Here is a 22,759-nt window from a genome sequence, read left to right on the forward strand (position 1 = left end):
TCAAGGCGATTCCATGGGATTTAGGCTCGAATTGGCTTGATTTAGCTCGATTTGGCTTGAATCGGGTCAATTTGGCTCGATTCTGCTCGATTCAGCATCATTAGGCTCGATCCAAACTTATCCGGCCCTGCTCAGCTCTATTCAACTCTTTTCTACTTTATTCGTCTCTATTTGGCTCCATTCGACTCCATTCCACACCATTCTACTCTGTTCGACTCCATTCTACACTATTCTATTCTCTTCTCCCCCACCCTACTCTACTCTAATCTATTCGATTCATGGAGATTTGTCTCATTTCCTCTCCATTCGACTCGATTCAGCTCGAATTGGATCTATTCATCTCTATTCTGCACTACTCGACTCTGACTATTCTACTCTACTCCACTCTACTCCATTCTACTCTTTGTATTCTCTTCTCTTCTACTCTATGCTTCTCTAGTCTATTCCTCTCTGCCCTACCCTATTGAATCCCAGCCTAACCTACACTACTCTAAGCTGTTCTATTGAATTCGATTGCATTCAATTCGACCCGATTTGACACAATTGGACGGGATTCGGTGAGATTTCATGAGATTCGATGGGTTTTGGTGGGATTGGATGGACTTCGACGAGATTCGATGCCATAGGATGCGATTAGGTGCGATTTGGCTCGATCTAGCTTGGCTCATTTTCTGTGTCTCTATTTGGCTCATTCCAGCTCCATTGGGCTCCATTCAGCTCGAATCTGGTCGATTGGACTTGATTGGGCTCGGTTGGGCTCGATTGGGCTCGACTCAGCCCTAGATGTCCCTATTCGGTGCTATTCGGCTCTATTCAACTCTTTCCTAGTCTATTCATCTCGGTTTGACTGCATTTGACTCCATTCCACACCATTCTACGCTCTTCTATTCGACAGAACCCTATCCCGCCCTAGTCTTTCCTCATCTAGTCTCTTCTTTTCGATTCTGTTGTACTGGATTCTCGTTTTCTCTTTTCTCTATTCCATCCTATGCTACTCTACCACACCCTACACGAAACTAACCTATCCTGACTCATCCTCTTCTATTCTATTGGATTCTGTTTTCTCTGTTCTACCGTATGCTACCCTACCTCATGACACCCTACTGTACCATACCCTACTCCATAGGGGTACTCAAGAAGGGTACTAGTTTGGAAAAGGGACTACCTAAGGCAAGGGGACTAGTTCAGGCTACTAGTTAGGGCCACTGTACTAGTTAAGAGTACTAGTTCATGGACGGGTACTAGTTAAGGCTACTAGGAAGGCAAGGTACAAGTGAAGGCTACGACTTCAGGCAAGCGTATTAGTTTAGGCTACTAGTTGATGCAAGGGTACAAGTTCATACTACTCATTAAGGCCAGGGTACTAGTTAAGGCAACTGGTCAAGGCAAGGGTAGTAGTTATGGGTAGCGATAAGGCCAGGGTACTAGTTAAGACTACTAGTTAAGGCCAGGGTACTAGTTGAGGCAAGGGTACTAGTGACGGCCAGGGTACTAGTTAAGGCTGGGCTACTCGTCCATGCAAGGCTACTACTTCAGGGTACTAGTTAAGGCTTGGCTACTTGTTAAGAGGACTAGTAAGGCAAGGGTAGACGTTAAGACTGTTCCCTAAGGCAAGGCGACTAGTTAAGGGTACTAGTTACCACAAGGCTTCTAGTTCAGAATACTAGTTAGGGCCACTGTACTAGTTCAGAGTACTAGTTAAGGCTACTAGTAAGGCAAGGAACGTGTTAAGGCCACTACTTCAGGCAAGAGTACTACTTAAGTCTACTAGTCGATGCAAGGGTACATGTTAATACTACTGGCTAAGTCCAGGTTGCTAGGTAAGGCAACTGGTTAAGGCAAGGGTAGTAGTTATGGGTACTGATAAGGCCAGGCTACCAGTTAAGACTACTAATTAATGCAAGGGTACTAGTTAAGGGTACTTGTTGAGGCCAGGGTAGCCATTAAGACTATTCCTTAAGGCAAGGCTCCTAGTTAAGGGTACTACTTAGGACAAGGCTACCAGTTCAGGATACTAGTTAGGGGCACTGTACTAGTTAAGAGTATGAGTAAAGGCACGGGTGCTAGTTAAGGCTGCTAGTTAAGGCAAGGTACAAATACAGGCCGCTGCTTAAGGGAAGAGTACTAGTTAAGGCTACTAGTTGATGCAAATATACAAGTGAATACTACTAGTTAAGGCCAGGGTACTACTTAAGGAAACTGGTTACGGCAAGGGTAGTAGTTCTGGGTACTGATACGGCCAGGGTACTAGTTCAGACTACTAGTTAATGCGAGGGTACTAGTTAAGGGTACTAGTTGAGGCAAGGCTACTAGTGAAGGCCAGAGTCTTAGTTAAGGCTACTGGAGAAGGCCAGGGTACTAGTGAAGGCAAGGCAACTAGTTAAGGGTACTAGTTTAGAGAAGGCTACTCGTTCAGGATACTAGTCAGGGGCACTGTACTAGTTCAGAGTACTAGCTAAGGCACGAGTACTAGTTCAGGCCACTACTTAAGGCAAGAGTACTAGTTAAGGCTACTAGTTGATGCAAGTATACAAGTGAATACTACTAGTTAAGGCCGGGGTACTAGTTAAGGAAACTGGTTACGGCAAGGGTAGTAGTTCTGGGTACTGATACGACCAGGGTACTAGTTCAGACTACTAGTTAATGCGAGGGTACTAGTTAAGGGTACTAGTTAAGGCTACCAGTGAAGGCCAGGGTCTTAGTTAAGGCTACTGGAGAAGGCCAGGGTACTAGTGAAGGCAAGGCTACTAGTTAAGGGTACTAGTTTAGAGAAGGCTACTAGTTCAGGATACTAGTTAGAGGCACTGTACTAGTTCAGAGTACTAGCTAAGGCACGAGTACTAGTTCAGGCCACTACTTAAGGCAAGAGTACTAGTTAAGGCTACTATTGGATGCAAGTTTACAAGTTGATACTTCTAGTTAAGGCCGGGGTACTACTTAAGGCAACTGGTTAAGGCAAGGGTACTAGTTAAGGCAAGGCTACTAGTTAGGGGTAGTAGTTAAGGCTTGGCTACTAGTTAAGGGTACTATTAAGGCAAGGGCAGACGTTAAGACGATTACTTAAAGCACTGCTACTAGTTCAGGGGACTAATTCAGACAAGGCTACTAGTTCAGGCTACTAGTTCAGGCTACTCGTTATGGCCGCTGTACTAGCTAAGAGTACTAGTTAAGGCACAGGTACTAGATAACGATACTAGTTAAGGCAAGGTACAAGTGAAGGCTACTACTGAAGGCAAGACGACTAGTTTAGGCGACCAGTGGATTCAAGGGTAGAAGTCAATACTACTAGTTAAGACCAGGGTACCAGTTAAGGCAGCTGGTTAAGGCCAGGGTAGGACTTATGGGGACTGAGAAGGCCAGGTACTAGTTAAGAGTACTAGCTCATGCTAGGGTGTTAGTTAAGGGTACTAGTTGAGGCAAGGCTACTAGTGAAGGCCAGGGTACTAGTTAAGGCTACTGGTGAAGGCCAGGGTACTAGTTAAGGCAGGGCTACTAGTTCAGGGTACTAGTAAGGCAAGGGTAGACATTAAGACTATTACTTAAGGCAAGGCTACTAGTTAAGGGTACTAGTTCAGACAAGGCTACTAGTTCAGGATACTAGTTAAGGCAAGGGGAGTAGTTCAGATTCAGAATTTAGGGTACTTGTCAAGGCAAGGGTACTCTCCAAGGCTAGTTGTCTAGCCTACTGATCTATACCACTAGTCTGACTAGTCCAGCTGTCTTGTCTAGGCTACTACTCTAGACTTCGCTTGTCTACTCTACTCTAGTCTGCTTTCGTCTACCCTAGTCTACCCTATCCAAAACCACCCTACCCTAACCTTTTCGAATCTATTCAATTGGATTCGATTCAAAGCATTTCAATGTGATTGGACGCGATGATGCTTGAATCGGCTCATTCGGCACCATCAGCTCGATTCAGCTCGATTTGGCTTGAATCGCTTCGATTCAGCTTGTTTCAACTCAATTCGACTTGGTTCAGCCTTATTCGGCTCGATTCGACTCTTTTCTACTCTAGTTTTCTCTATGCAACTCCACTCGACTTGATTCTGCTCTATTCTGTTCTACTCTACCCTACTCTAATCTATTCTAATGGATTCGATTGGACGCTATTCGACGCGATTCATCACGTTTTGTTTCCTTTGGGCTCGATTCGGCTAGAATTGGCTCTATTCAGCTCTATTCTGCACTAGTTCACTCTATTCGACTCTACTCTTCTCTACTTTACTCTGCTCTGCTCTACCGTACTGTGCTATATTCTGTTCCTTCTATTATGTACTGTTCTATTCTGTTCTGTTCTACCCTCCCAGCCGCTCCCCTCCCCTTCTCTAATCTTTGATTCTGTTCGAGTCATCGCATTTTCACGCCATTCGACCCGATTAGACTTGAATCAGATCAATTCGCTTCGAGTCGTTTCGATTGGGCTCCATTTGGCTCCATTCAGCTCCAATGGCATCGATTCTGCTGGATTCTGCTCGATTAGGCCTTCTTTGGCCCTATTCGGCCCAACTATGCTCTATTCGACTCTTTTCTACTCTAGTCGTCTCTAGTCGGCTCCGTTCTAATCCATTCCACACCATTCTGCACTATTCTCCTCTATTCTCGTCTACCCTTCCCTACCCTAATCTATTCGAATGGATTCGATTGGACCCGATTCGAAGCGCTTCAACGCGATTCATCTTGTTTTGTCTCCATTCGCCTCAATTCGGCTATGCTCTGCACTATCTGACTCTTTTCTACTCTATTCTATTCTGCTGGATTCTTTCTGTTCTCTTCTGTTCTCTCCTATTCTGTTGGACTCTGTTCTATCCTACCCTACCCAACCCTACTGCACCCCACCCAAACCCACCCTACTTGAATCGATTTGATTCAATTCGATTCACTTCGACGCGATTGGACAGGATTCGACGGGATTCGACAAGGTCCGAAGGCATTTGACGGGATTCAAAGAGATTAGACGAGATTCCATACGATTCGACGTGATTCAGCAGAATTCTAGGAGATTGGACGCAGTTCGAAGTTATTGGACGTGATGGGGCGTGATTCGTCGTGATTCGACGACATTCGATGCAATCCGATGCGATACGAAGCGATTCGACCCGGTCCGACACAAAACGATGTGATTTGATGCGATTCGACGTGATTCGATGTGATTCGACGCTACTCAGTGACAGTCGGCGTGATTCTGCTTGATTCAGCTCGATGAGGTTCGAATCGGCTCTATATGGCTCCTCTACGTCTCTACTCGGCTCCATTCAGCTCTGTTTTCTCTATTCGTCTCTATTCGACTCTATTCGAGTCTATTCGACCCTACTCTTTTCTACTCTATTCTATTCCTTCTATTCTGTCCTAATCTCTTCTAGTCTACTCTACTCTATTCTATTCCACCCTCCCCTCCCCTTCTCTAATCTAGACGTTTGGATTGGATTGGATGCACTGAACGGGATTCGACGTGATTCGGCTTGAATCAGCTCGATTCGATTCGATTTGGCTCTATTCGGCTCGTTTTGGCTTGAATTGCTTCGATTCTGCTCAATTCGGCCTTTTCGGCCCTATTCTGCTCTATTTGACTCTTCTCTACTCTTTTCGTCTCTATTTGACTCCATTCTACTCCATTCTATTTATTCCACACCATTCTACACTATTCTGCTCTACTCTATCCTACACCACTCTAATTTACTCGAATCCATTAGACGTGATTCCTCTCATTTCGACTCCATTCGGCTCTACTCAGCCGTATTCGAGTCTACCCTATTATACACTAGCCTACTCTATCGTACTCTAGTCTACTCTTCTCTATTTTCTTTATTCTTCCTATTCTACTCTATTCTACCCTACCCTATGCTACCCAACTCTACTCTACTCTAATCCATTGGATTGGATTGGCTTCAACCCATTTGGACACGATTCGGCTCAGTTTGGCTCCATTTAGCTCTGTTCGAATCTATTCTACTCTACTCTGTTTCCCTCTACGCTACTCTAGCCTACTGTTTTCTGTATTCGTTCTGTACTGTTCTGTTCTCTTCTCTTCTGTTTTATTCTATGCTACTCTACTCTATTCCACCCTGCCATACCCGAACCTCCCCTACTCTAATCTGTTCAATTCGATTCCATGAATTTGGACACGATTCAGGTCGAATTGGTTCGATTCATGTCCATTCGGCTCCATTTGGCTCGAAGAGTGTCGATTCAGCTGGATTCGGCTCCATTCGGCTCCATTAGGCTCGATTTGCTGGATTTGGCTCAATTCTGCTCGATTCGGCCCTCTTCGGCCCTCTTCAGCACTATTCGGCTCTTTTCGACTCTTTTCGACTCCATCCGATTGCGTTGCACAGCATTCTACTCCACTCAACGCTATTTTACTCTACCCTACCCTAATTGACTGGAATTGGTTCGAGGGGATTCAACGCGATTTGCCTTGTTTCTTCTCCATTTGGCTCGATTCGACTCTATTCGACTCTGTTCTACTCTACACTATTCTGCTCTGCTCTAACCTTTTGGACTCGATTCTCTTGTATTCTTTTTATTCTCTTTTACTGTGTTCAATTCTATTCTACTCTATTTTAACCAACCCTACTCTAATCTATTCCACTGGATTCGATTCCACGCATTTCGATGCGATTCGGCTCCAATCGGCTCCGTTGCACTCCATTCATCCCTCTTGGGCTCCAATCGGTTCGATTCAGTTCTAATCGGCTCCGTTTCGCCCTGGTCAGCTCTATTCAGCTTGAACAGGCTCTGTTCAACTCTATATGGCTCTACGAGTCTACTCAACTCTATTATCTCTTTTCAACTCCATTCTACACCATTCTACTCCATCCGACTGTATTCTTCTCTAGTCTATTGTCTTGTACTCTACCCTTCTCTAGTCTATTCTAATCGATTCGATTGGATTGGACTCGAATGGATGGGATTCAATGCAATTCAACGGGCTTCGACGCGATCCAGCATGATTCCGCGGGATTCGGCGCCATTCATCTTGATTTCTATCACGTTGGGTCTTTTGGGCTCTATTTTGCTCTAGTCGGCAATATTCAACTCTATTCTTCTAGACTCTGCACTACTCGACCCTATTCTATTCTTTCAGTTCTCTTCGATCCTGTTCTGTTCTACTGCATTTGGTTCTATCCTACTCTACTCTAACTTAGCCTACTGTAATCTGTTCTATTCTATTCAACAGACTTGAACGGGATTCGGCCTGATTCAGGTCCTATCGGCTCGAATCAGCTCCTTTTTGTGCGAATTCAACTCGATTCGGTTTGACTTGGCCCTTTTCCTCTCTATTCGGCTCTTTTCGGCAGGATTTGACTCTATTTGACTCTAGTCTACTCGTCTCTATTCTTTCTGTTCTATTCTAATCTATTCTTTTCTACCCTACCCTACCCTCATCTTACCTGCCCTACACTAAACGATTGGATTGGATTCGACACGTTTCAACGCGATATCGACATGATTCTTCTCGATTCACCTCGAATTTGGTGGATTCGGCTGCATTCAGCTCTGTTTGGCTCTATTCAACTCTATTGGACTCTATTCTACTGTACTCGTCTCTACTTCATTCTATTCGATTCTTTCTCTTGGGTTCTGTTCCCTTCTAGTCTAACCCCTCCTACTCTACCCTCCTCTACTCTAATCGATTCGATTCGATTCAATGCCTTTCAAGGCGATTCCATGGGATTTAGGCTCGAATTGGCTTGATTTAGCTCGATTTGGCTTGAATCGGGTCAATTTGGCTCGATTCTGCTCGATTCAGCATCATTAGGCTCGATCCAAACTTATCCGGCCCTGTTCAGCTCTATTCAACTCTTTTCTACTTTATTCGTCTCTATTTGGCTCCATTCGACTCCATTCCACACCATTCTACTCTGTTCGACTCCATTCTACACTATTCTATTCTCTTCTCCCCCACCCTACTCTACTCTAATCTATTCGATTCATGGAGATTTGTCTCATTTCCTCTCCATTCGACTCGATTCAGCTCGAATTGGATCTATTCATCTCTATTCTGCACTACTCGACTCTGACTATTCTACTCTACTCCACTCTACTCCATTCTACTCTTTGTATTCTCTTCTCTTCTACTCTATGCTTCTCTAGTCTATTCCTCTCTGCCCTACCCTATTGAATCCCAGCCTAACCTACACTACTCTAAGCTGTTCTATTGAATTCGATTGCATTCAATTCGACCCGATTTGACACAATTGGACGGGATTCGGTGAGATTTCATGAGATTCGATGGGTTTTGGTGGGATTGGATGGACTTCGACGAGATTCGATGCCATAGGATGCGATTAGGTGCGATTTGGCTCGATCTAGCTTGGCTCATTTTCTGTGTCTCTATTTGGCTCATTCCAGCTCCATTGGGCTCCATTCAGCTCGAATCTGGTCGATTGGACTTGATTGGGCTCGGTTGGGCTCGATTGGGCTCGACTCAGCCCTAGATGTCCCTATTCGGTGCTATTCGGCTCTATTCAACTCTTTCCTAGTCTATTCATCTCGGTTTGACTGCATTTGACTCCATTCCACACCATTCTACGCTCTTCTATTCGACAGAACCCTATCCCGCCCTAGTCTTTCCTCATCTAGTCTCTTCTTTTCGATTCTGTTGTACTGGATTCTCGTTTTCTCTTTTCTCTATTCCATCCTATGCTACTCTACCACACCCTACACGAAACTAACCTATCCTGACTCATCCTCTTCTATTCTATTGGATTCTGTTTTCTCTGTTCTACCGTATGCTACCCTACCTCATGACACCCTACTGTACCATACCCTACTCCATAGGGGTACTCAAGAAGGATACTAGTTTGGAAAAGGGACTACCTAAGGCAAGGGGACTAGTTCAGGCTACTAGTTAGGGCCACTGTACTAGTTAAGAGTACTAGTTCATGGACGGGTACTAGTTAAGGCTACTAGGAAGGCAAGGTACAAGTGAAGGCTACGACTTCAGGCAAGCGTATTAGTTTAGGCTACTAGTTGATGCAAGGGTACAAGTTCATACTACTCATTAAGGCCAGGGTACTAGTTAAGGTAACTGGTCAAGGCAAGGGTAGTAGTTATGGGTAGCGATAAGGCCAGGGTACTAGTTAAGACTACTAGTTAAGGCCAGGGTACTAGTTGAGGCAAGGGTACTAGTGACGGCCAGGGTACTAGTTAAGGCTGGGCTACTCGTCCATGCAAGGCTACTACTTCAGGGTACTAGTTAAGGCTTGGCTACTTGTTAAGAGGACTAGTAAGGCAAGGGTAGACGTTAAGACTGTTCCCTAAGGCAAGGCGACTAGTTAAGGGTACTAGTTACCACAAGGCTTCTAGTTCAGAATACTAGTTAGGGCCACTGTACTAGTTCAGAGTACTAGTTAAGGCTACTAGTAAGGCAAGGAACGTGTTAAGGCCACTACTTCAGGCAAGAGTACTACTTAAGTCTACTAGTCGATGCAAGGGTACATGTTAATACTACTGGCTCAGTCCAGGTTGCTAGGTAAGGCAACTGGTTAAGGCAAGGGTAGTAGTTATGGGTACTGATAAGGCCAGGCTACCAGTTAAGACTACTAATTAATGCAAGGGTACTAGTTAAGGGTACTTGTTGAGGCCAGGGTAGCCATTAAGACTATTCCTTAAGGCAAGGCTCCTAGTTAAGGGTACTACTTAGGACAAGGCTACCAGTTCAGGATACTAGTTAGGGGCACTGTACTAGTTAAGAGTATGAGTAAAGGCACGGGTGCTCGTTAAGGCTGCTAGTTAAGGCAAGGTACAAATACAGGCCGTTGCTTAAGGGAAGAGTACTAGTTAAGGCTACTAGTTGATGCAAATATACAAGTGAATACTACTAGTTAAGGCCAGGGTACTACTTAAGGAAACTGGTTACGGCAAGGGTAGTAGTTCTGGGTACTGATACGGCCAGGGTACTAGTTCAGACTACTAGTTAATGCGAGGGTACTAGTTAAGGGTACTAGTTGAGGCAAGGCTACTAGTGAAGGCCAGAGTCTTAGTTAAGGCTACTGGAGAAGGCCAGGGTACTAGTGAAGGCAAGGCAACTAGTTAAGGGTACTAGTTTAGAGAAGGCTACTCGTTCAGGATACTAGTCAGGGGCACTGTACTAGTTCAGAGTACTAGCTAAGGCACGAGTACTAGTTCAGGCCACTACTTAAGGCAAGAGTACTAGTTAAGGCTACTAGTTGATGCAAATATACAAGTGAATACTACTAGTTAAGGCCGGGGTACTAGTTAAGGAAACTGGTTACGGCAAGGGTAGTAGTTCTGGGTACTGATACGGCCAGGGTACTAGTTCAGACTACTAGTTAATGCGAGGGTACTAGTTAAGGGTACTAGTTAAGGCTACCAGTGAAGGCCAGGGTCTTAGTTAAGGCTACTGGAGAATGCCAGGGTACTAGTGAAGGCAAGGCTACTAGTTAAGGGTACTAGTTTAGAGAAGGCTACTAGTTCAGGATACTAGTTAGAGGCACTGTACTAGTTCAGAGTACTAGCTAAGGCACGAGTACTAGTTCAGGCCACTACTTAAGGCAAGAGTACTAGTTAAGGCTACTATTGGATGCAAGTTTACAAGTTGATACTTCTAGTTAAGGCCGGGGTACTACTTAAGGCAACTGGTTAAGGCAAGGGTACTAGTTAAGGCAAGGCTACTAGTTAGGGGTAGTAGTTAAGGCTTGGCTACTAGTTAAGGGTACTAGTAAGGCAAGGGCAGACGTTAAGACAATTACTTAAAGCACTGCTACTAGTTCAGGGGACTAATTCAGACAAGGCTACTAGTTCAGGCTACTATTTCAGGCTACTCGTTATGGCCGCTGTACTAGCTAAGAGTACTAGTTAAGGCACAGGTACTAGATAACGATACTAGTTAAGGCAAGGTACAAGTGAAGGCTACTACTGAAGGCAAGACGACTAGTTTAGGCGACCAGTGGATTCAAGGGTAGAAGTCAATACTACTAGTTAAGACCAGGGTACCAGTTAAGGCAGCTGGTTAAGGCCAGGGTAGGACTTATGGGGACTGAGAAGGCCAGGTACTAGTTAAGAGTACTAGCTCATGCTAGGGTGTTAGTTAAGGGTACTAGTTGAGGCAAGGCTACTAGTGAAGGCCAGGGTACTAGTTAAGGCTACTGGTGAAGGCCAGGGTACTAGTTAAGGCAGGGCTACTAGTTCAGGGTACTAGTAAGGCAAGGGTAGACATTAAGACTATTACTTAAGGCAAGGCTACTAGTTAAGGGTACTAGTTCAGACAAGGCTACTAGTTCAGGATACTAGTTAAGGCAAGGGGAGTAGTTCAGATTCAGAATTTAGGGTACTTGTCAAGGCAAGGGTACTCTCCAAGGCTAGTTGTCTAGCCTACTGATCTATACCACTAGTCTGACTAGTCCAGCTGTCTTGTCTAGGCTACTACTCTAGACTTCGCTTGTCTACTCTACTCTAGTCTGCTTTCGTCTACCCTAGTCTACCCTATCCAAAACCACCCTACCCTAACCTTTTCGAATCTATTCAATTGGATTCGATTCAAAGCATTTCAATGGGATTGGACGCGATGATGCTTGAATCGGCTCATTCGGCACCATCAGCTCGATTCAGCTCGATTTGGCTTGAATCGCTTCGATTCAGCTTGTTTCAACTCAATTCGACTTGGTTCAGCCTTATTCGGCTCGATTCGACTCTTTTCTACTCTAGTTTTCTCTATGCAACTCCATTCGACTCGATTCTGCTCTATTCTGTTCTACTCTACCCTACTCTAATCTATTCTAATGGATTCGATTGGACGCTATTCGACGCGACTCATCACGTTTTGTTTCCTTTGGGCTCGATTCGGCTAGAATTGGCTCTATTCAGCTCTATTCTGCACTAGTTCACTCTATTCGACTCTACTCTTCTCTACTTTACTCTGCTCTGCTCTACCGTACTGTGCTATATTCTGTTCCTTCTATTATGTACTGTTCTATTCTGTTCTGTTCTACCCTCCCAGCCGCTCCCCTCCCCTTCTCTAATCTTTGATTCTGTTCGAGTCATCGCATTTTCACGCCATTCGACCCGATTAGGCTTGAATCAGATCAATTCGCTTCGAATCGTTTCGATTGGGCTCCATTTGGCTCCATTCAGCTCCAATGGCATCGATTCTGCTGGATTCTGCTCGATTAGGCCTTCTTTGGCCCTATTCGGCCCAACTATGCTCTATTCGACTCTTTTCTACTCTAGTCGTCTCTAGTCGGCTCCGTTCTAATCCATTCCACACCATTCTGCACTATTCTCCTCTATTCTCGTCTACCCTTCCCTACCCTAATCTATTCGAATGGATTCGATTTGACCCGATTCGAAGCGCTTCAACGCGATTCATCTTGTTTTGTCTCCATTCGCCTCAATTCGGCTATGCTCTGCACTATCTGACTCTTTTCTACTCTATTCTATTCTGCTGGATTCTTTCTGTTCTCTTCTGTTCTCTCCTATTCTGTTGGACTCTGTTCTATCCTACCCTACCCAACCCTACTGCACCCCACCCAAACCCACCCTACTTGAATCGATTTGATTCAATTCGATTCACTTCGACGCGATTGGACAGGATTCGACGGGATTCGACAAGGTCCGAAGGCATTTGACGGGATTCAAAGAGATTAGACGAGATTCCATACGATTCGACGTGATTCAGCAGAATTCTAGGAGATTGGACGCAGTTCGAAGTTATTGGACGTGATGGGGCGTGATTCGTCGTGATTCGACGACATTCGATGCAATCCGATGCGATACGAAGCGATTCGACCCGGTCCGACACAAAACGATGTGATTTGATGCGATTCGACGTGATTCGATGTGATTCGACGCTACTCAGTGACAGTCGGCGTGATTCTGCTTGATTCAGCTCGATGAGGTTCGAATCGGCTCTATATGGCTCCTCTACATCTCTACTCGGCTCCATTCAGCTCTGTTTTCTCTATTCGTCTCTATTCGACTCTATTCGAGTCTATTCGACCCTACTCTTTTCTACTCTATTCTATTCCTTCTATTCTGTCCTAATCTCTTCTAGTCTACTCTACTCTATTCTAGTCCACCCTCCCCTCCCCTTCTCTAATCTAGACGTTTGGATTGGATTGGATGCACTGAACGGGATTCGACGTGATTCGGCTTGAATCAGCTCGATTCGATTCGATTTGGCTCTATTCGGCTCGTTTTGGCTTGAATTGCTTCGATTCTGCTCAATTCGGCCTTTTCGGCCCTATTCTGCTCTATTTGACTCTTCTCTACTCTTTTCGTCTCTATTTGACTCCATTCTACTCCATTCTATTTATTCCACACCATTCTACACTATTCTGCTCTACTCTATCCTACACCACTCTAATTTACTCGAATCCATTAGACGTGATTCCTCTCATTTCGACTCCATTCGGCTCTACTCAGCCGTATTCGAGTCTACCCTATTATACACTAGCCTACTCTATCGTACTCTAGTCTACTCTTCTCTATTTTCTTTATTCTTCCTATTCTACTCTATTCTACCCTACCCTATGCTACCCAACTCTACTCTACTCTAATCCATTGGATTGGATTGGCTTCAACCCATTTGGACACGATTCGGCTCAGTTTGGCTCCATTTAGCTCTGTTCGAATCTATTCTACTCTACTCTGTTTCCCTCTATGCTACTCTAGCCTACTGTTTTCTGTATTCGTTCTGTATTGTTCTGTTCTCTTCTCTTCTGTTTTATTCTATGCTACTCTACTCTATTCCACCCTGCCATACCCGAACCTCCCCTACTCTAATCTGTTCAATTCGATTCCATGAATTTGGACACGATTCAGGTCGAATTGGTTCGATTCATGTCCATTCGGCTCCATTTGGCTCGAAGAGTGTCGATTCAGCTGGATTCGGCTCCATTCGGCTCCATTAGGCTCGATTTGCTGGATTTGGCTCAATTCTGCTCGATTCGGCCCTCTTCGGCCCTCTTCAGCACTATTCGGCTCTTTTCGACTCTTTTCGACTCCATTCGATTGCGTTGCACAGCATTCTACTCCACTCAACGCTATTTTACTCTACCCTACCCTAATTGACTGGAATTGGTTCGAGGGGATTCAACGCGATTTGCCTTGTTTCTTCTCCATTTGGCTCGATTCGACTCTATTCGACTCTGTTCTACTCTACACTATTCTGCTCTGCTCTAACCTTTTGGACTCGATTCTCTTGTATTCTTTTTATTCTCTTTTACTGTGTTCAATTCTATTCTACTCTATTTTAACCAACCCTACTCTAATCTATTCCACTGGATTCGATTCCACGCATTTCGATGCGATTCGGCTCCAATCGGCTCCGTTGCACTCCATTCATCCCTCTTGGGCTCCAATCGGTTCGATTCAGTTCTAATCGGCTCCGTTTCGCCCTGGTCAGCTCTATTCAGCTTGAACAGGCTCTGTTCAACTCTATATGGCTCTACGAGTCTACTCAACTCTATTATCTCTTTTCAACTCCATTCTACACCATTCTACTCCATCCGACTGTATTCTTCTCTAGTCTATTGTCTTGTACTCTACCCTTCTCTAGTCTATTCTAATCGATTCGATTGGATTGGACTCGAATGGATGGGATTCAATGCAATTCAACGGGCTTCGACGCGATCCAGCATGATTCCGCGGGATTCGGCGCCATTCATCTTGATTTCTATCACGTTGGGTCTTTTGGGCTCTATTTTGCTCTAGTCGGCAATATTCAACTCTATTCTTCTAGACTCTGCACTACTCGACCCTATTCTATTCTTTCAGTTCTCTTCGATCCTGTTCTGTTCTACTGCATTTGGTTCTATCCTACTCTACTCTAACTTAGCCTACTGTAATCTGTTCTATTCTATTCAACAGACTTGAACGGGATTCGGCCTGATTCAGGTCCTATCGGCTCGAATCAGCTCCTTTTTGTGCGAATTCAACTCGATTCGGTTTGACTTGGCCCTTTTCCTCTCTATTCGGCTCTTTTCGGCAGGATTTGACTCTATTTGACTCTAGTCTACTCGTCTCTATTCTTTCTGTTCTATTCTAATCTATTCTTTTCTACCCTACCCTACCCTCATCTTACCTGCCCTACACTAAACGATTGGATTGGATTCGACACGTTTCAACGCGATATCGACATGATTCTTCTCGATTCACCTCGAATTTGGTGGATTCGGCTGCATTCAGCTCTGTTTGGCTCTATTCAACTCTATTGGACTCTATTCTACTGTACTCGTCTCTACTTCATTCTATTCGATTCTTTCTCTTGGGTTCTGTTCCCTTCTAGTCTAACCCCTCCTACTCTACCCTCCTCTACTCTAATCGATTCGATTCGATTCAATGCCTTTCAAGGCGATTCCATGGGATTTAGGCTCGAATTGGCTTGATTTAGCTCGATTTGGCTTGAATCGGGTCAATTTGGCTCGATTCTGCTCGATTCAGCATCATTAGGCTCGATCCAAACTTATCCGGCCCTGCTCAGCTCTATTCAACTCTTTTCTACTTTATTCGTCTCTATTTGGCTCCATTCGACTCCATTCCACACCATTCTACTCTGTTCGACTCCATTCTACACTATTCTATTCTCTTCTCCCCCACCCTACTCTACTCTAATCTATTCGATTCATGGAGATTTGTCTCATTTCCTCTCCATTCGACTCGATTCAGCTCGAATTGGATCTATTCATCTCTATTCTGCACTACTCGACTCTGACTATTCTACTCTACTCCACTCTACTCCATTCTACTCTTTGTATTCTCTTCTCTTCTACTCTATGCTTCTCTAGTCTATTCCTCTCTGCCCTACCCTATTGAATCCCAGCCTAACCTACACTACTCTAAGCTGTTCTATTGAATTCGATTGCATTCAATTCGACCCGATTTGACACAATTGGACGGGATTCGGTGAGATTTCATGAGATTCGATGGGTTTTGGTGGGATTGGATGGACTTCGACGAGATTCGATGCCATAGGATGCGATTAGGTGCGATTTGGCTCGATCTAGCTTGGCTCATTTTCTGTGTCTCTATTTGGCTCATTCCAGCTCCATTGGGCTCCATTCAGCTCGAATCTGGTCGATTGGACTTGATTGGGCTCGGTTGGGCTCGATTGGGCTCGACTCAGCCCTAGATGTCCCTATTCGGTGCTATTCGGCTCTATTCAACTCTTTCCTAGTCTATTCATCTCGGTTTGACTGCATTTGACTCCATTCCACACCATTCTACGCTCTTCTATTCGACAGAACCCTATCCCGCCCTAGTCTTTCCTCATCTAGTCTCTTCTTTTCGATTCTGTTGTACTGGATTCTCGTTTTCTCTTTTCTCTATTCCATCCTATGCTACTCTACCACACCCTACACGAAACTAACCTATCCTGACTCATCCTCTTCTATTCTATTGGATTCTGTTTTCTCTGTTCTACCGTATGCTACCCTACCTCATGACACCCTACTGTACCATACCCTACTCCATAGGGGTACTCAAGAAGGGTACTAGTTTGGAAAAGGGACTACCTAAGGCAAGGGGACTAGTTCAGGCTACTAGTTAGGGCCACTGTACTAGTTAAGAGTACTAGTTCATGGACGGGTACTAGTTAAGGCTACTAGGAAGGCAAGGTACAAGTGAAGGCTACGACTTCAGGCAAGCGTATTAGTTTAGGCTACTAGTTGATGCAAGGGTACAAGTTCATACTACTCATTAAGGCCAGGGTACTAGTTAAGGCAACTGGTCAAGGCAAGGGTAGTAGTTATGGGTAGCGATAAGGCCAGGGTACTAGTTAAGACTACTAGTTAAGGCCAGGGTACTAGTTGAGGCAAGGGTACTAGTGACGGCCAGGGTACTAGTTAAGGCTGGGCTACTCGTCCATGCAAGGCTACTACTTCAGGGTACTAGTTAAGGCTTGGCTACTTGTTAAGAGGACTAGTAAGGCAAGGGTAGACGTTAAGACTGTTCCCTAAGGCAAGGCGACTAGTTAAGGGTACTAGTTACCACAAGGCTTCTAGTTCAGAATACTAGTTAGGGCCACTGTACTAGTTCAGAGTACTAGTTAAGGCTACTAGTAAGGCAAGGAACGTGTTAAGGCCACTACTTCAGGCAAGAGTACTACTTAAGTCTACTAGTCGATGCAAGGGTACATGTTAATACTACTGGCTCAGTCCAGGTTGCTAGGTAAGGCAACTGGTTAAGGCAAGGGTAGTAGTTATGGGTACTGATAAGGCCAGGCTACCAGTTAAGACTACTAATTAATGCAAGGGTACTAGTTAAGGGTACTTGTTGAGGCCAGGGTAGCCATTAAGACTATTCCTTAAGGCAAGGCTCCTAGTTAAGGGTACTACTTAGGACAAGGCTACCAGTTCAGGATACTAGTTAGGGGCACTGTACTAGTTAAGAGTATGAGTAAAGGCACGGGTGCTCGTTAAGGCTGCTAGTTAAGGCAAGGTACAAATACAGGCCGCTGCTTAAGGGAAGAGTACTAGTTAAGGCTACTAGTTGATGCAAATATACAAGTGAATACTACTAGTTAAGGCCAGGGTACTACTTAAGGAAACTGGTTACGGCAAGGGTAGTAGTTCTGGGTACTGATACGGCCAGGGTACTAGTTCAGACTACTAGTTAATGCGAGGGTACTAGTTAAGGGTACTAGTTGAGGCAAGGCTACTAGTGAAGGCCAGAGTCTTAGTTAAGGCTACTGGAGAAGGCCAGGGTACTAGTGAAGGCAAGGCAACTAGTTAAGGGTACTAGTTTAGAGAAGGCTACTCGTTCAGGATACTAGTCAGGGGCACTGTACTAGTTCAGAGTACTAGCTAAGGCACGAGTACTAGTTCAGGCCACTACTTAAGGCAAGAGTACTAGTTAAGGCTACTAGTTGATGCAAATATACAAGTGAATACTACTAGTTAAGGCCGGGGTACTAGTTAAGGAAACTGGTTACGGCAAGGGTAGTAGTTCTGGGTACTGATACGACCAGGGTACTAGTTCAGACTACTAGTTAATGCGAGGGTACTAGTTAAGGGTACTAGTTAAGGCTACCAGTGAAGGCCAGGGTCTTAGTTAAGGCTACTGGAGAAGGCCAGGGTACTAGTGAAGGCAAGGCTACTAGTTAAGGGTACTAGTTTAGAGAAGGCTACTAGTTCAGGATACTAGTTAGAGGCACTGTACTAGTTCAGAGTACTAGCTAAGGCACGAGTACTAGTTCAGGCCACTACTTAAGGCAAGAGTACTAGTTAAGGCTACTATTGGATGCAAGTTTACAAGTTGATACTTCTAGTTAAGGCCGGGGTACTACTTAAGGCAACTGGTTAAGGCAAGGGTACTAGTTAAGGCAAGGCTACTAGTTAGGGGTAGTAGTTAAGGCTTGGCTACTAGTTAAGGGTACTAGTAAGGCAAGGGCAGACGTTAAGACGATTACTTAAAGCACTGCTACTAGTTCAGGGGACTAATTCAGACAAGGCTACTAGTTCAGGCTACTAGTTCAGGCTACTCGTTATGGCCGCTGTACTAGCTAAGAGTACTAGTTAAGGCACAGGTACTAGATAACGATACTAGTTAAGGCAAGGTACAAGTGAAGGCTACTACTGAAGGCAAGACGACTAGTTTAGGCGACCAGTGGATTCAAGGGTAGAAGTCAATACTACTAGTTAAGACCAGGGTACCAGTTAAGGCAGCTGGTTAAGGCCAGGGTAGGACTTATGGGGACTGAGAAGGCCAGGTACTAGTTAAGAGTACTAGCTCATGCTAGGGTGTTAGTTAAGGGTACTAGTTGAGGCAAGGCTACTAGTGAAGGCCAGGGTACTAGTTAAGGCTACTGGTGAAGGCCAGGGTACTAGTTAAGGCAGGGCTACTAGTTCAGGGTACTAGTAAGGCAAGGGTAGACATTAAGACTATTACTTAAGGCAAGGCTACTAGTTAAGGGTACTAGTTCAGACAAGGCTACTAGTTCAGGATACTAGTTAAGGCAAGGGGAGTAGTTCAGATTCAGAATTTAGGGTACTTGTCAAGGCAAGGGTACTCTCCAAGGCTAGTTGTCTAGCCTACTGATCTATACCACTAGTCTGACTAGTCCAGCTGTCTTGTCTAGGCTACTACTCTAGACTTCGCTTGTCTACTCTACTCTAGTCTGCTTTCGTCTACCCTAGTCTACCCTATCCAAAACCACCCTACCCTAACCTTTTCGAATCTATTCAATTGGATTCGATTCAAAGCATTTCAATGGGATTGGACGCGATGATGCTTGAATCGGCTCATTCGGCACCATCAGCTCGATTCAGCTCGATTTGGCTTGAATCGCTTCGATTCAGCTTGTTTCAACTCAATTCGACTTGGTTCAGCCTTATTCGGCTCGATTCGACTCTTTTCTACTCTAGTTTTCTCTATGCAACTCCACTCGACTTGATTCTGCTCTATTCTGTTCTACTCTACCCTACTCTAATCTATTCTAATGGATTCGATTGGACGCTATTCGACGCGATTCATCACGTTTTGTTTCCTTTGGGCTCGATTCGGCTAGAATTGGCTCTATTCAGCTCTATTCTGCACTAGTTCACTCTATTCGACTCTACTCTTCTCTACTTTACTCTGCTCTGCTCTACCGTACTGTGCTATATTCTGTTCCTTCTATTATGTACTGTTCTATTCTGTTCTGTTCTACCCTCCCAGCCGCTCCCCTCCCCTTCTCTAATCTTTGATTCTGTTCGAGTCATCGCATTTTCACGCCATTCGACCCGATTAGACTTGAATCAGATCAATTCGCTTCGAGTCGTCGATTGGGCTCCATTTGGCTCCATTCAGCTCCAATGGCATCGATTCTGCTGGATTCTGCTCGATTAGGCCTTCTTTGGCCCTATTCGGCCCAACTATGCTCTATTCGACTCTTTTCTACTCTAGTCGTCTCTAGTCGGCTCCGTTCTAATCCATTCCACACCATTCTGCACTATTCTCCTCTATTCTCGTCTACCCTTCCCTACCCTAATCTATTCGAATGGATTCGATTGGACCCGATTCGAAGCGCTTCAACGCGATTCATCTTGTTTTGTCTCCATTCGCCTCAATTCGGCTATGCTCTGCACTATCTGACTCTTTTCTACTCTATTCTATTCTGCTGGATTCTTTCTGTTCTCTTCTGTTCTCTCCTATTCTGTTGGACTCTGTTCTATCCTACCCTACCCAACCCTACTGCACCCCACCCAAACCCACCCTACTTGAATCGATTTGATTCAATTCGATTCACTTCGACGCGATTGGACAGGATTCGACGGGATTCGACAAGGTCCGAAGGCATTTGACGGGATTCAAAGAGATTAGACGAGATTCCATACGATTCGACGTGATTCAGCAGAATTCTAGGAGATTGGACGCAGTTCGAAGTTATTGGACGTGATGGGGCGTGATTCGTCGTGATTCGACGACATTCGATGCAATCCGATGCGATACGAAGCGATTCGACCCGGTCCGACACAAAACGATGTGATTTGATGCGATTCGACGTGATTCGATGTGATTCGACGCTACTCAGTGACAGTCGGCGTGATTCTGCTTGATTCAGCTCGATGAGGTTCGAATCGGCTCTATATGGCTCCTCTACGTCTCTACTCGGCTCCATTCAGCTCTGTTTTCTCTATTCGTCTCTATTCGACTCTATTCGAGTCTATTCGACCCTACTCTTTTCTACTCTATTCTATTCCTTCTATTCTGTCCTAATCTCTTCTAGTCTACTCTACTCTATTCTATTCCACCCTCCCCTCCCCTTCTCTAATCTAGACGTTTGGATTGGATTGGATGCACTGAACGGGATTCGACGTGATTCGGCTTGAATCAGCTCGATTCGATTCGATTTGGCTCTATTCGGCTCGTTTTGGCTTGAATTGCTTCGATTCTGCTCAATTCGGCCTTTTCGGCCCTATTCTGCTCTATTTGACTCTTCTCTACTCTTTTCGTCTCTATTTGACTCCATTCTACTCCATTCTATTTATTCCACACCATTCTACACTATTCTGCTCTACTCTATCCTACACCACTCTAATTTACTCGAATCCATTAGACGTGATTCCTCTCATTTCGACTCCATTCGGCTCTACTCAGCCGTATTCGAGTCTACCCTATTATACACTAGCCTACTCTATCGTACTCTAGTCTACTCTTCTCTATTTTCTTTATTCTTCCTATTCTACTCTATTCTACCCTACCCTATGCTACCCAACTCTACTCTACTCTAATCCATTGGATTGGATTGGCTTCAACCCATTTGGACACGATTCGGCTCAGTTTGGCTCCATTTAGCTCTGTTCGAATCTATTCTACTCTACTCTGTTTCCCTCTACGCTACTCTAGCCTACTGTTTTCTGTATTCGTTCTGTACTGTTCTGTTCTCTTCTCTTCTGTTTTATTCTATGCTACTCTACTCTATTCCACCCTGCCATACCCGAACCTCCCCTACTCTAATCTGTTCAATTCGATTCCATGAATTTGGACACGATTCAGGTCGAATTGGTTCGATTCATGTCCATTCGGCTCCATTTGGCTCGAAGAGTGTCGATTCAGCTGGATTCGGCTCCATTCGGCTCCATTAGGCTCGATTTGCTGGATTTGGCTCAATTCTGCTCGATTCGGCCCTCTTCGGCCCTCTTCAGCACTATTCGGCTCTTTTCGACTCTTTTCGACTCCATCCGATTGCGTTGCACAGCATTCTACTCCACTCAACGCTATTTTACTCTACCCTACCCTAATTGACTGGAATTGGTTCGAGGGGATTCAACGCGATTTGCCTTGTTTCTTCTCCATTTGGCTCGATTCGACTCTATTCGACTCTGTTCTACTCTACACTATTCTGCTCTGCTCTAACCTTTTGGACTCGATTCTCTTGTATTCTTTTTATTCTCTTTTACTGTGTTCAATTCTATTCTACTCTATTTTAACCAACCCTACTCTAATCTATTCCACTGGATTCGATTCCACGCATTTCGATGCGATTCGGCTCCAATCGGCTCCGTTGCACTCCATTCATCCCTCTTGGGCTCCAATCGGTTCGATTCAGTTCTAATCGGCTCCGTTTCGCCCTGGTCAGCTCTATTCAGCTTGAACAGGCTCTGTTCAACTCTATATGGCTCTACGAGTCTACTCAACTCTATTATCTCTTTTCAACTCCATTCTACACCATTCTACTCCATCCGACTGTATTCTTCTCTAGTCTATTGTCTTGTACTCTACCCTTCTCTAGTCTATTCTAATCGATTCGATTGGATTGGACTCGAATGGATGGGATTCAATGCAATTCAACGGGCTTCGACGCGATCCAGCATGATTCCGCGGGATTCGGCGCCATTCATCTTGATTTCTATCACGTTGGGTCTTTTGGGCTCTATTTTGCTCTAGTCGGCAATATTCAACTCTATTCTTCTAGACTCTGCACTACTCGACCCTATTCTATTCTTTCAGTTCTCTTCGATCCTGTTCTGTTCTACTGCATTTGGTTCTATCCTACTCTACTCTAACTTAGCCTACTGTAATCTGTTCTATTCTATTCAACAGACTTGAACGGGATTCGGCCTGATTCAGGTCCTATCGGCTCGAATCAGCTCCTTTTTGTGCGAATTCAACTCGATTCGGTTTGACTTGGCCCTTTTCCTCTCTATTCGGCTCTTTTCGGCAGGATTTGACTCTATTTGACTCTAGTCTACTCGTCTCTATTCTTTCTGTTCTATTCTAATCTATTCTTTTCTACCCTACCCTACCCTCATCTTACCTGCCCTACACTAAACGATTGGATTGGATTCGACACGTTTCAACGCGATATCGACATGAT

This window comes from Elephas maximus, chromosome 5 (genome assembly GCF_024166365.1).
Source record: "Elephas maximus indicus isolate mEleMax1 chromosome 5, mEleMax1 primary haplotype, whole genome shotgun sequence".
NCBI lineage: Eukaryota > Metazoa > Chordata > Mammalia > Proboscidea > Elephantidae > Elephas > Elephas maximus.